Here is a 13170-nt window from a genome sequence, read left to right on the forward strand (position 1 = left end):
GAATCCACAACTAACTATGCATTATTACACTGACTGAAACTATTATCATTAACCCGCTTATTTATATTTATGCTTCTAAGTGTGTCAATTTTTTTTTTCAGAGAGGAAATGTTTTTCCTGTTAAAGTCTGAATAGAAATACAGATACATTAAATTCCTTAAGAAGCAAGCATTAACTACTGAAAACATTTCACAGGACAGGACAGCAGGCCATAGCGCATTTCACATCCCATTTTATTACAGGGCAAAAAAGCTATTTACTAAAATAAAAACAAACTGGACTGTCAGGTAATCCAGTTGCAGAGCCACTAAGTTGCAGGCCTTTGAGAGCCTGGAACTTTCCTGCTGCCTGGAGCAGAGCTGCTGTAGATTCAGGTGAGTGAAGGATTGCAGGCCTAACCCATACTTTAAGTGCAATACAGAAACCAGGACCAGAGGACACAGTTGGAAATTAAATGGAGATTAAGTGGATTTAAGTGGAAAGAGGGAAGAAGACACTTCTTCACACAGAGAGCGGTGAGGGCATAAAATGGGGTTACCTAATCATATTGTTAAGGCTGAATCACTTGACAAAGATTTGAGATCAATCAGCTACTAGGAACTAGGCTCGCATAAATGGGTTGAATGGCCTCCTCTCGTTCATAAATGTTCTTATGTTCTTATATCCCAATAGTGTTTTCAAACTCCTCTCTGATGGAAGTTGTCTTAACTCTAAAATACAAGAAAATACAGATACAAAATTCAACCTCCCTTCCTTCCCTGAAATTTAAGCCAGGAAATCTTAGAATGAGTTTTAAAAAAAATAAATACAATAAAAAAAACATTTTAAATAAATGGCATTCCATAGCTGTTTGGTCATGAACTATGCTTTCAAACATGGCATGTGCAATATGCCAAATTCATTTATCTTTTTTTGTTGTTTGACAGTACTGAATGAACTGTGATGAAGGAAGTTTCAACAACAGCACCATGTTACCTCTGTGCCCTTAAAATTATCATAATACTGCAATCATTTTTGACTGGTCTTGCAGCATTCTTCTGAATTTTAACTGAATTGTATTAGTTTTGAACTGATTGAATGTGATGTTGTGTTTGCAGTTGGTTATTATTGCTAAAAATACCAGTACTTATTTAAATAATTAGACTAACTATGTGGGAGGCCTAAAAATACAATATATGCAAAAATGGTATTGACAGATTGAAAAGTGAGTAATGGCAGAATGATTGGGGGTGGAGGTGGGGGTGGGGTGGACGGATGTGGATGGAGGTGTTGTTGCAGTCTTGGCAGCCATCAGAAACAAATTGCTGAGGACAGAATGAAGAACAAATGTCACATCCAGTCCATATATATATATATATATATATATATATATATATATATATATATATATATACAGTAATCTGTCGCATATCCAACTGCGGTGGAACCAGAGTAAGGGTGGAAATGTAAAAAGGTGGATAAATGAATCCTGTTTTAAATACCATTATACACAGCTGTTGCAATTACTATATTCACACAATGACTGTTTTGACATTCAGCTTTTATTAGGGAGCTCCCCTAAATCCCTTGTGGGTGCGTGCATTCGCTGCTGAGTGACAGGCAGGAGATCGAGACGGAGGTTGAAGTTGATACGCCCACAAATAAAGCAAACATGATTTATTTACATATCAACACATTGACAGCTCACATGAAACTACAAGAAATGGTTCCGCACGGAGCACGTACAACACCGTGTACGAAAACTTTGGTAGGATCTACAATCTTTGAACTAATCTTCTCTGTTCAATAATAAACTAATGTTGCCGAAGAGATTGATTATGACGGATAAACCGTTAGGGCGGATACACAACGGATTACTGTATATATTACTGTATGCCAATGCATCTTAAAGCACTTCAAACATTTAAGATAAAAACAACAACAGAAATAGTAAAAAAATATATATATTTAAAATTACGGGAAGCAGTTCAAGAATTGTATGTGTTGTGAGGCACATATGGTTTGTCTTTGGACCACATGGTTTGTGGTTCACGTCAAGCTGTTGCCTTTCCATTTTCATCACAGCTCCCTGAACACCAGTAGGGACCCTAATTCCTTGATGGGCTTTGGAAGTACATTCCACAGTTTAGGTGCTTGGTCACCTAAAGACCCAATATAGAGAGAGGAACAGCCAGCAATCCCAGCTGGAATGGGTTTGTACTGTAAGCACCAAAAGAGGAGACACTTACACAGCAGTGCTAAAATGTAATAGGAAGTTATTGTAAGGCGTGCAAGACAGGAGTAATATGATAACATTTTGAACGAGTAAGAAGTCTATTCATTAAAATCTTTAGCCTGTATTTGAACTATAGTGTAACTCAAAATGTGTACCCTATATTGGAAAAGTGGACAAGTGTCCCAATACTGTCCCAATACTTTAAAATAAGCCAAAGATGACCACAAGCCAGGCACTTTTGGTTACATTATCTACAAAATCTATTCAATAGACATTTACATCTCTGTACACAATTTAAAATAAATGCATGCAGCCATTTTGGAGCAATAAAGGTGCTAAAAAAAAAATGAAATAGTGCACACAATAAATTGGTGGTTGTTACCTTCCAAGTTTAAAGTCAATACACCAAACAGTCGCAGGGATTTGTGTACTGTTCCCTTGGAAACCTTTATGTTCTCACAACATTTCTTGTTTTGATAATTGCTTTACTATTTCTGCTTTTTATCTTGTTCCAACTGATTATTGAATGGAACTTTTAAAGTAAAATTAAACAAGTACGTCAATAACATACATCCCCTGCCACAGCTGTAAATTCTGAATTAGAGCTCTCATTATGATGAAATAGTTAATGACAATGAGAATTATCAATAGTATATACAGAATAGCATAGATTAAGAACTATCAATGAAATGTTTAATCCCAATTTGATAACCAATTCTCCAGATAGATGCAAAAAGTGTGGCATAGATGGATGGATTGACGGACATACAGACACTCCTGTATATCTCACGAATCTGACACTCTCAATAACGTATGCTAAATATTGTTAATACCAATTCCATGACAAATGGATAAGCGGTTCTTCATATACAGTCAAACCTGTATTAAGAGACCACTGAAGGGACAGTCTAATAGTGGCCTCTTAGCACAGGTGGTCTCTTAAAAGAGGGCCCATAACTTACGAATGTTCTATTTGTCTCTGACATGCCTTCCTGTAATTATGTATGTGTGACTGTTTTAAATACACTATAAAAGACTAGAAGATGGAATAAGAAGCAAAAGGAAGTACTGTAATGTAATTACATTCATTTAGATAATGCATTTACAAAGCAAATTATTTTGTGAAAGCAATGAATATGCTTGCCTGTCCACATGTCACACAAAAAGTTTCAAATGAAAGTTCAAAATGTAATTCCACATAAAAAATAAGTTAAGTTATATAACTGAGCTCACAATTAACCCAACGTCCCCTTATCTGTTTCCAGTTACAACATACAGTAATTATGAACAAAAAGATAAACACTACAGAAACAAATGAATAAATAACAACATATTAAATAACCAAAAATAATTTTCTGCATCATTAAACTAGCACACTTGTTGAAGGCATATGACAAAATGTACATACTGTATATCTGCTAGAATCACTTTCTAAGTTTCATTGCTGTTAGCATAACACTGTTGTTGTTGCTGTCCTGGTTGCCATGGTTCTTGTGTTCCTGTATTGCTGCATCCTGTGTGCGTAAGCTATGAAGCTGGCAGAGCGGTCATCTCTGGCGGGTGCGAGAGAGCGTTCAACATAAACGATTACTGGAACCAAGAACCAAGCGTGTCTCTGTGTTTTCTGCCTCCTGCCTAAAACGCTACAGTATGTTTATTGGTTACAGATAAAAGCCAGCTAAAATGGTTACTTAATACAGGTTTGACTCCGTTGTTGGGTAAGAGAATTGTGGTCACTGGTCGCATTAGACAGTTAAATAAAAGCACAGATGTCATTGGTAGGAATTTAAAGTGGTCACTTAGACCAGGTGGTCGCTAAATAAAGGTGGTCACATGAGCAGGTTTGACTGTATATGCAAAAGTGTGACATAAAGTTGGACAGATGTATGGACAGACAGACATTCCCATATACCCCCAGTATATGCTATTCTCAATAACCTATGATAATTAATGTTAATACCTAGTTTAATTTAAATTGGATAAGCGGTTGTCCAGATATATGGAAAAATGTGTGAAGTGAGATATATGTACATATGACCGTCTCGAGTGGGGGAGAGTAATTCAGAAACTGATTGGAACAAGGTCACGGACTGGAAAAGACAGGAAATGCCACAGGTTATTTATACATGAGAATGACATACTCTTTCACTAATGCAAGTAGTTTCAATAGCATAGCAATCAAGGCAAGCCGTTTAAAACAGGGTGCAAGATTGTGCCCCAACATCTAACACTACCTTTTCAGAATGTAAACAAACAATAGATTGAAAAAGAACAACTCCAAAGGGGAAGAATGGGTGCCACCCCTTTTAAAAGTTTACAGCAGTATGCCAAGGCAAAAGCATAACAAAGTGTACTAAAACATGCTAAAAGGATACTAAGGCACAGTCAAGCATGGTATCACTGCTATATAATTACTGTAATTTTAAAGCCAGTAGCCATTTAAAGTTCATTAGGCACTTATTCTAAGCACTACTGCATCTGCTTGACTGCTGAACAGTCTGAAACCAGGTAGTGAATGAGTTTTTAGTGTAGTGGCCATTCAATAATATCCAAGTAGTTTAAAGTTGAACTGCCTTGAACTGAACTTGTTATTTCCATTTTTGTTTTTCAAAATCCAAAAGACAACACAAAATATAAATTTTTGAGGAATATAAGGCTGCTTACTGGTCCACTTCAATGTGGTAGCACTAAAGGCAACTGTTCTTCCATAGTTCTAAAATGCAATTACCCCCTAAAAAACTAGGTAGTGGTTATGACCATCTACCTTCCGAAACACGTCACATAACAGAACCTAAGAGCACTAGACTCAAAGAGATGCTCAGTCTGAAATAAATAGCAAAGACCACTGACTTTGCTTAGCCAGGACACAAACCTGTGCTCCCATGACCGCATGAAACACCCGTGTTTTTAACAGGTGAGCCACTCTGGGACCGAGTAATACATTTTCTTGGTGTAAATCATTATTTTCACATGCTTGATTGGGCCACATTTTGGGTTCAAATCTGAAAAAACTGAGAATAAAGAACCTTGATTATTACATATTATACCATTTAGTGTTTTATAGTTATGGGTGATAGACTAGAAAGAATAAACACAAATTATTTATTTATACTACTATTCGATTTCATTTTTTTTGCCAAATCAACGGAAATTTTAGAAAAAATGTACAGTTTATTTTTTTTTCAATTAAATTCAATTCAAGCAGAGAATGGGTGAAATCGACCTTTATGCTTTAAAAAAAAAAAGACTTTTTATGCCATTAAAAAATGGCTCATTTAGCGAAACCCCTTTATCATTCAAATAACGTTTGGTCACAGCTGAGCTATACATTTAAAAATTGTCTCAAATAAACCATAGTAAATGCAGCATATAAAAGAGTATTACACAGATCTTTATAGCATACATTTACGAGTAAAAATAATATGTACAGAACAAAACATTAGATAGTTGAATAGAACTAACTTGCACTTATTATTCTGAGCTCCACCCCTCTCCTACTTCATCACAGCCGGACTCAGAGTCCCTGGAAGGCAAGGACTCATCCTGCCACGGAGACTTCAGCCATCGGCCAGGGTATTGTGCACAATATTCATTAAGTGTTTTTCTCTTGTGCCCCATTTTCAAATCAAACTAGTAACTTTCACTGTATACCTAAAGCAAAAGCTTACGTACACCTTAACCCGCTAATTTCAAAGTAGGCTGACAGTCGATGTAGCTGTAAATGAGAGCATTCTAGGACTACTTCAGTCAGCAGCACAAAGGAATATCTGCTAGAAAGTGTCCTGAGGGCATCAGATGATTTTTAATAGTTAGGTTTAGGGTTAGGTATTCGTTTAGGGTTAGGTTTTAGGGCTGGGGCTGCTTAGTGTTAGGGTCAGAGTGGGTTAATTTAGTAGAGTTGCCGAACTCTGGAAATGAAAGGTGGGAGTGCTTCGCAAATGCCCTAGAATCATCTGATGTCCTCAGGACACTTTCTAGAGGATATTCCTTTACGCTGCCTTCAGTCAACAAGATCTGTCAGAACAGGGTGAAACTACAGTACTAACTGACCACTGAGATGACTGACAGCGACCCCTAGCCATTCAGATCGGAACGGAGATGGGACAGACAGCAAGTATAAAAACTACATAGACTACAGATGATTTCTAAATGATTATTTCTGGTAAGAAAATAAAAAAATTGCGAGTGGTTTTACCGACATTTATCATATATACATTTATCATATATACATTTATCATATATACATTTATCATATATACATTTATTTCAGTCGAATTTTTAGGGAATTCGACGTTTAACGAGCTTTACCGATTAATATCGAAAAGTAGCGAGCCTATTTATACTGTTAGAAAAATGTGAGTTTACAAATGAGAATGCATACTCTACCCTCCATCAAGTATTTGGCTATATTGGGATTTAATTGTTAGAGTGCAGAGTTCAAGCAATCAGTGACCTTTGCATAACATCAAGTAGAGTATTGGCTTGTACACACCAGGTGCCGGCAAGTTTGAATTTTACAGACTGGTTTAATAGTGCAAATGGAAACATGGCATCATATGGCTAAAATTGTTTCTTGGAAAGCTACGTTAAAGTAAGGCTACATGAGTCAGAAATAGGAGGAATTAACCTTTAATGGACCTCACAAACATTAAGAGCCCAGCTTTTAAAAACCCTTATGTATGCTTTTCAAAATGAGTGGCAAGGAATTCTATGTAATTGATTCCACATACGGTATTGATTTTTGGAATAACAAGACGTCTTTGTTTGACGTTTCTAAAATCCCAAACCCATGTGTTTCTAAGGTTGATTATACCAGAGCACTAGATAAATGGTAACAGTATCCGTTGATCCCTTGAAATATAAAATAAATATAAATCCTTTAATATCAGTTTTAAAAAAAGACTTAATTTTACCCAACCATGTGAGCTGCAATATTTGTTTGTCATCTGCCACAAAATAAAAAATATAAAAAATAATAAAATAATTTGTTGGAGTATACAATACGCTTTTTACACATAAGTTCTTTAGTTCAGACAGCTTTGCTTTGTCACTATTACATACAGTTACAGCAGTGTAGTAAGGTCAGGCCAGAGTAAATAATATGCAAGCCAGGTACATTGTAGATAAGAGTTGGTTAGGGATAGAGTTAGGGTTAGGTACATTTTAGATAAGAGTGGGTTAGGGTTAGGGTTAGGGTTAGGTACATTGTAGATAAGTGGCTTGAAGTAACATACCTATGGATGTCATAAATGGCTTGTTGGAAAGCAGTATGATTTTGTGGTCTAGGCAAATGACTAAGAGAAAGAAGATAGTCATTACTAATCTAATAATGCTCTATTGCCATATCATTTAGGTAAAGTTGACTTTTAGTTGAGGCACCTTCTGATTCTGACACCTGTCGGTGAGACAAGATTAAAAGCTCTATAACCGCTACTGCAAATGAGCCTAGCTCTTTTGCATAGCGGTAAAACACATGTGCTGTGTGTGTCGCAGAATAGCACCCAGCCACCGCCCTCCCTTATAAAAGTTTCCCATAGTAAAAACATGTCAGAGTGTAACAAAGCATAGTGAAAGCATGGTAAAACATTTAGATTCGATATTGCAGGGTTTTGGGGTGAGAATATTAAATAGTAATACAACGGTGGAAGGATCTATCTAGGGCACTGTCTCCTTTTGATGTCATACTAATAATCTGTAGGCATATTAGGGTGGAGAATGGGCTCCAAATGGTGACCATGTACACTCAGTCTTTACCACTATGCAAAAGGACCAGACTCTTCTGCAAGTGTGGTTATAGAGTTTTGAAACTAATCTCATCAACTGGGGTCTGTGACTGCAGTGCATCATACAACACTGTCCGTTACATATGCACCTTTTGAGATCTGCTTTAGAGACAATAACCAACTTCACGTCCTACTACACTTACATTTACAGTAAACTTATTTTATTCAATAGTCTGTTCGCGGGTTCAAATTAAACTTTAGCGAAACCCTGGAACAATGCTGATTTGATTTACCAAAAAAACTAGCATGTCCCTGTCCATTATTGTGTAATCACAGGGATTAAGGTTGTTTTGCATTTTGCAGAAACTTGAGAGGTTTTCTAAATGAAGAATGTTTTAAGTTAGCATGGTTTGTGTAGGCTGGGTTTCATGACAGCATAATTACTTCCCACCTAGCCTCTTTGTCCACCACCCAGAGAAACTGCTTGAAATGAACACATTGATATCCTTTTCAAGACAATAGTTAGAAAACACGAAGTGCAACACGTGTGCCTTTCAAACAGAGTACTTAGTAGGTCGTTAAGGGATTTTTGGGTTACTATTGTATATTGTATATTAAGAGTATGTCATTTCTCTAAAAAAAATTTAGTCATCACCAATGGTTTTTACGCCGGTTTTCTCCCCAATTTGGAATGCCCAACTATTGTTTTTATCCCGGTTCACCACTGCAACCCCCCGGCGACTCTGGAAATGGAGGCTGATACATGCATCCTCCGAAACGTGTTCCTGCCAATCCGTCATTTTTCACACTGCGGATCCATAGTGAAGCCACCAGACCTATAGTGCTGGAGGACAACACAGATCTGGATGGCTCCACTGCAGACCCGCAAGCGACCTATCAGACACAGGGGTCACTGGTGCATGGTGAACCGTGGATTCCCCTGCCGACCTAATCCCTCGATACCTGGGCGGTGCTTGGCCAATTGTGCGCCGCCCCCTAGGAACCCCGGTCACGGTCGGCAATGACATAGCCTGGATTCGAACCTGAGATCTCCAGGCTATAGGGCGCATCCTGCACTCCACACAGAGCGCCTTTACTGGATGCGCCACTCAGGAGCCCCTCACCTTCTTTAACAGGTGAGGCCTAAACATACTTCCTGTCAAATAAATAAACTTATCTTGTTCATTTATTTAATTAAATTAGTGGTTAAATTGGTTATTTTAGGTAATAAATTACAGTTTAAGAAATTCAATACAGTGCATCACATTATTTTAGGTATAATTTGTATTTCTCATTCATTAAAAAGAGTTAAAGAAAGTTATGGTCAACCAGCTGAATCAAAAATGTGAATTACAATAAAAAGAAATCAGAAAAATGTTTCAGGCACCTATACTATAATGTCTAGTAATTTACTGTTAACATGGCCTAACAGTGAATAAACATCATTTGTTTGTATTTATATATAGCATAATGGTGTATGTATATATATATATATATATATATATATATATATATATATATATATATATATAATTATTTCAGTGTGTTTTCCATACACAGAAATATAGTAATTTATATAGCTTGGATTCAGAATGGATAAACATTCCAGTGCATTCCAGTATTTAATCTAAACTTTAAGCATATAGAAAATGAAATGGAAATCAACACTTCTACCACAAACAGAGCATTTAGAGTAGTGCTCGTCAGCATATTTAAACCACAGGCACATGTGTGTATTATTCATAATGTCAAGGGCAGGATCATTTTTCTCTCCTGACATTTAACTACAGTGACTTCCAAAATTAAATGAATTAAAATACAGATTTAACAAATAGCTTTATCTCTGGGGTTTAAAGGAATGATCTGTGAAAATAGGCTGAAAGAACTGCATCTATTTAGCCTAGAACAAAGAAGAATTAGGGAGGGGTGACAGAAAGACAATGATTCATGGTGGTAAATCTCCCTCCCGACCTGTGAGGGTGCTAAGTAACGGGAACAGAGTACCCTGGACTGTTTGGCCTTACAATTTATTCCCCGGGTTAAAAGGAAGTCGTCATCTAGAAAGGAGGCGGAGTTTCGGTGCACTAATGCATCGCCCCGGAAGGGAAACGATGGAGCAGCTAGAATCGTTTACCAAGGGGTCATATATGACGGTACAAAAAGGGGCAGAAGCAACGTAATCTGTTCCTTTGTTTTGGTTAGAGAACAAACTGGAAAGACCTGTGTTTTGTGTGGAGAAAATCGTGAGTGTTTTGTTTGTTTATTGTCATGTCTGAATTCTACTTGTGTGATTATTTAGACGGCTAAACATGATCCAGGAGCTGTCGCTAAAGGCCAGCACGAAGCTGGACATCACTTTGTTTACACTAAAGTACTGTATTTTCACCACGAGCACTAGAGCACGCACTGTGGACTGGTGTTTGTCTTTGTTTATGTGTTACGTGTGGGTGAATTAAAACGGGACTGTTATTATTTCGGGGCCAACCTGTGGATTACAGATAAGCAATACACGCCGCTGTATTTCTTCTCATTGACATTGTTATTATTTACTGTTGTTCGCCATCAGGCATTTGGATTACAAAATACAACCATTAAACAACATTGCACCTGGATTATAATTGTCTGTCTGTTTATTGATCACATGCACCTGCATACTGTTACCACTTTGCCACAGGGGGGCGTGATTGAAGTCTTTAAAATATTAGAAGGAGTTGACATAGTTATCTCTAACCAATACTTTAAATGCAGTATAGAAACCAGGACCAGAGGACACAGTTGGACATTAAGCAGAGTAGGACAGAGGGAACGAGACCCTTCTTCACAGAGAGAATGGTGAGGGTGTGGAATGGGCTACCTAGTCATGTTGCTGAGACAGAATCATTTGGATTCTTTCAGACCCAGCTTGACAAAGTTCTGAGATCAATCAGCTGTTTAAAGATGACGCTCACATTAAAAAATGGATGGAAAGTAGGACAATTATAGACAACTGTAACTGACTTTTACACTTGCAAAAGCATTTCTTAAACAGCATCTATTCTTTTGAACAAGCGTGGCCAGTTTAAGCTGGAATTTCCAGCAGGGTGAAAGACCACAAAGCTGCTTTGGCATCTATCCCCTCCTGTCTGCAGCTCTTTCTGCATGCTGTTTTTAGACTGGTCAGAAGCTGTGAAATTCACTCTGAAACCACTATGTCCCACAGAGCCGCTGTCCCATGAAAAGTCATGATTTGATGGAACTTTAAGATGGAACCATCTTTCCGTAGGAGTTATTTGTATCCCTTACAGGGAGATACCTTGGAAGCACCCAGAAATGGTCAGCATGGCTTACATTTCCAGTATGTGGAATAACAACTTCAAGGAATGTCCATGGAACATATCATCAGATTTAGACAAATGTTTAAAAGATGGCCACTGACTCATTGTGTGACCCTGAGCAAGTTACTTAACCTCCTTGTGCTCCGTCTTTCGGGTGAGACGTAGTTGTAAGTGACTCTGCTGCTGATGCATAGTTCAACACTCTAGTTTTATAGAAGGGTAAAATAATCTACTAGTACACAAATATACCTCAGTCTGTTAACCGCATCTTTCGTAGGTCTGTGCTGCACTACAGATTGCCTTGTAGTGGTAGCCCTCTTGCCCCCTGTGGTTATATGGTTTCATCCATTAAGCATCCTTCCATATGTGTCACAGAGCTGGCATCAAACACAAACATATACAACTTAATCTTCAAACTTTTGGCTGTGAATTGCATTTACATCATTCTAACTTGGTTAGCAGCTTCACTTCGTGCTGGCCACGCGGAAGAGCATTTGATAATTATGGAATGCTCATGGCTTCTTTGATGTAAACCCCAGTGAGAATGAGTCTGTCTCACTCCTCATGGCCTTTTTACTGTGACCAAAACTAATTTGACCTATACCACATAATAATAATTCAAGTATTTGGTGTCTGTTTACCACAATCTTTCATTTAGTCTTTAGTGCACGCCACAAAAAGACAACTTTGTTGACAGTGCAGTTTGTTTTCATTCCGCGCAAATATTTTTAGGATTTGCCATTGTGTCACTACGTGAGCCAAACAGCTTGCTCTCAGCTTGCTACAGTTCAGGAATCAAGCAGGGACAGCTTAGGGGTTCCTTAGAGATTCTGCAATGATATAACAGACAGATTAACCACACAATTCTTATAGGTGCAAATGCTGTTTTCATTAAAATTGAACAGTTTTCCTAGATATAGTTAACCAATAACCATATTGTGAAGTCACAATAAGTGTAATAACATTCTGTTTACATTCTTATACAGTTTACCATTCTGTTTCCCCCAGCCTCTGTGCAAGCCAAGCTCTGGTTTACAATCCAGTTTGTTTACATCATCCAGTAGTTCAAGCTGTATGGATAACCCTTATACAAGTTTCCAATAGTAAAGGAACGACCTTCCTACAGATGTCAGGACTGCCCAGTCCCTGACCACATTCCGGCGCCTCCTTAAGACTCACCTCTTCAAACAGCACCTGTAGAACTCCTCTGTTGTATCCTGGGACACTATCACCCTTCATTTAAATATGCTTTATTTTGCTCTTATCTGCCCCCTATTTTACTGCATTTAATCCTGTACCTCAGAATATTGTAATCTCCCAAGTGTTTAATCTGTAGTATTTTGTACTTAATCATATCCTGATGTAACTATCACTACTTAATCATATCCTGATGTAACTTTCACTATTATCTGCTGTATTATTGAATTGTGGTTTGTCACACTTGAGAATTATTGTATTTCTTGTTCTTATTGTATGACTTATATTGTAACACTTGAATGTATTTGTATTTGCTTGCGATTGTAAGTCGCCCTGGATAAGGGCGTCTGCTAAGAAATAAATAATAATAATAATAATAAAAAAGCATAGCAAAGGGTAATAAAACATAGGGCACGCATAGTTAAGCCCGGGGAGATATTAAAAACAAACGGCAACCCACGGTAAACTATGTCAAATACACTGCATAATTACCATGCAATTCACTACAGTAAACTATTATAAGGGACGCTTACTTCTTCCTTGAAACCAGTGTATCGCATAGAACTAAATGTTACTGTCGCTTCAGAAGTTGGAGGTTATAGGTACAACTCTTTTTACTGTAGGAAGAAAAACAAATAAAGGGAGCCTTTTTCTAAATTGTAAATTACCGTATTTTGATGCACGAAACTCCCGTCAATAATGATACACAACCTTCCCTGCA

Source organism: Acipenser ruthenus, chromosome 7 (assembly GCF_902713425.1).
Source record: "Acipenser ruthenus chromosome 7, fAciRut3.2 maternal haplotype, whole genome shotgun sequence".
In the NCBI taxonomy this organism is placed as follows: Eukaryota; Metazoa; Chordata; class Actinopteri; order Acipenseriformes; family Acipenseridae; genus Acipenser; species Acipenser ruthenus.